We start from the raw sequence: 434 nt of genomic DNA on the forward strand, positions 1-434 counted from the left end.
TGTTCTCGTCTGTGAGATGGGGATGATGCTCCATTCACCTCCCTCTTGCGGTTGGTAAGGTGCCGAAGACGCTGCAGGTAAAAGTGTGAAGCCCGTGCGGTGGCTCACGCCTGTGATCCCAGCACTTTGGGAGGCCGAGGTGAGAGGATTGCCTGAGTCCAGGCGTTTGAGACCAGCCTGGGCAACTTGGCGAGACCGCCTCTCTACAATAAATCAAAAAGTCAGCCATGCGTGGTAGCGCGCCCCTGTAGTTCCAGCTACTTGGAAGGCTGAAGGAAGGATCGCCTGAGCCCAGCATGTCGAGGCTGCCATGGCCGTGAGCGTGCCACTGCACTCCAGCCTGGGCAACAGAGGGAGACTCCATTAAAAAATATATATAAGCCGGGCTCGGTGGCTCAGCCTGTAATCCCCCGCCTTTGGGAGGCTGAGGTGAG

Source organism: Carlito syrichta, unplaced genomic scaffold, assembly GCF_000164805.1.
Source record: "Carlito syrichta isolate Samal-C Ts95f unplaced genomic scaffold, Tarsius_syrichta-2.0.1 Scaffold153563, whole genome shotgun sequence".
In the NCBI taxonomy this organism is placed as follows: domain Eukaryota; kingdom Metazoa; phylum Chordata; class Mammalia; order Primates; family Tarsiidae; genus Carlito; species Carlito syrichta.